The sequence below is a fragment of the Vicugna pacos genome, chromosome 11 (assembly GCF_048564905.1).
Source record: "Vicugna pacos chromosome 11, VicPac4, whole genome shotgun sequence".
Classification (NCBI taxonomy): domain Eukaryota; kingdom Metazoa; phylum Chordata; class Mammalia; order Artiodactyla; family Camelidae; genus Vicugna; species Vicugna pacos.
The window spans coordinates 97,907,952-97,909,937 of record NC_132997.1 but is presented as its reverse complement, the minus strand read 5'-3'; positions in this window follow the sequence as shown (position 1 = coordinate 97,909,937).

Genomic DNA, 1,986 nt, shown 5'->3' with positions numbered 1-1,986 from the left:
TTATTTCCATCCTTACTGTAGGCTTTTCAGAAAAAAAAATTCTATTTACTCAATGGATTAAGAAACTGTGAATCAGAAATGTTACAAAATTTGCCCAAGGTCACTCAGAATAAGAGTGAGAACTTAAAGCTGTGTTTATCTGGGCTTTTTTTCTCTTATCACTGCAACTCACCCATCCATTAATTCAACACATACTTTTTGAGCATCTGAAATGTACCAGCCATAGTTCTAGGTGTTGAAGTCCAATGATAAACAAAACACACATGGCCTTGCCTAATGTTCTTACAAGATAGTGAGGAAAACAAACATTAAAAATATACATAATTAAAATTGGTAGTACAGGCTAGGCACAAACATACCTAGGTGGGTGCATTTTTAGACTCAGTGAACAAGGCAGACTTCTCTGAGGAGGTGACCTCAGAAAGGAAACTTGAAGAATGAGAAGTCAGCCTCGCACACAGGAAGGAGCAGTCCTCCAAGGGGCCCAGGACGGGGAAGGACTCTGGTGTGAGAGGACCTTGCTGTCGGAGCTGGAAGACCAGAGCAGCAGGTACAAGTGGTTGAGAAGGGGAGCAAGAGGAACTGAGCTTTGAGAGTGGACATGACCTCATTGAGAGATCTTGAGAGACTCCACAACTGTTTGGATTTCATTCCAAGCAATTAGCAAGGTGAGAAGACCTTAAACAGGGGTTTAAAATCATACAATTATGTCTCTAACTGCTGCCTGGAGAATTGATTGGAAGGGAAGTGCGCAGAATGGTTAGAAATCTATTGAAGTAGCCTAGCTGAGATATAATGGTCAATTGGATGGGGATATAGGAGTAGAAATGGAGAAAAATCAGTGCATTCAAGCTATATATTAGTATAAAATACACAAGAATAGGTGATGGATTGAATGTGAGGAGAGACAAATAAGATGCTAGAATGGCTCTCAGTTTTCCGGTCTGAGCAATTGGATGACAGAACCATATTTTAAGATAAGAAGATACTCTTTATTGTTTTCCTTATACATGCACATGTATCAGTCCCAGTCCAAAGAAACTAATAAACACTCGGGCTTTAAAAAAATAGTACAGAACAATAAAAAGAAATGAGTTAATAAGCCATAAATAGACATGAATGAATCCTAAATGATTTTGCTTAATGAAAGCGTTCAGTCTGAGAAGGCTATGCACTCTGTGATGTCAATCACATGACATACTGGAACAGGCACAAATAGAACAATAATTAAAAAAAAAGATCAGTGATTGGTGGGAGTTTAGGAGAGAGGGGGAGAATGAATAAACGAAGTACAATGGATTTTTTTATGGTGGTGAAATGATTCTGTATGATACTGTATGTCATTTGTCATGGTAGTATGTATCGGTCAAAACTCCTAGAACTTTATAGAATCAAGAATAAATATTAATGTAAGAAAATTTTTTTAAAAATCACTTAGGAGATTGAGGGACCCTAGGATGGAATGTAGGATGTAATAAATGAGGCTAATTGTATGTATTACAAATATAAGAAACCACCTCACTGAAGGGGTGGGAGAGCAAGGTGCCGAGGAATTAACGTTAGAAATGATACTGTAAGAGGGAAGGAAAAAGAAACGGCACACAGTAAGCTAGTTGATTCGTTGCTACCAATGGAGGTGCAGATTAACACAGCTGGTTGCACAACACATGGACACTGGACTACTGAACAAGTAAGTTGGATGGATTGCAGATGGTGGAATAGGTTCATCACTTCTGTCTTCAAGTTCACTCATCTTTCCTACCCAGCTTCGTTCACTGATAATCTCTTTCAGTGTGTTTTTCTTTTCTTTCTTTTTAATCGAGTTATAATCATTTTACATTGTTGTGTCAAATTCCAGTGAAGGACACAATTTTTCAGTTACATATGAACATATATATATTCATTGTCACATATTTTTTTCTCTGTGACCTGCTATCTTGTATATATTTCCCTGTGAAATACCATATAATCTTGTTTATCTATTCT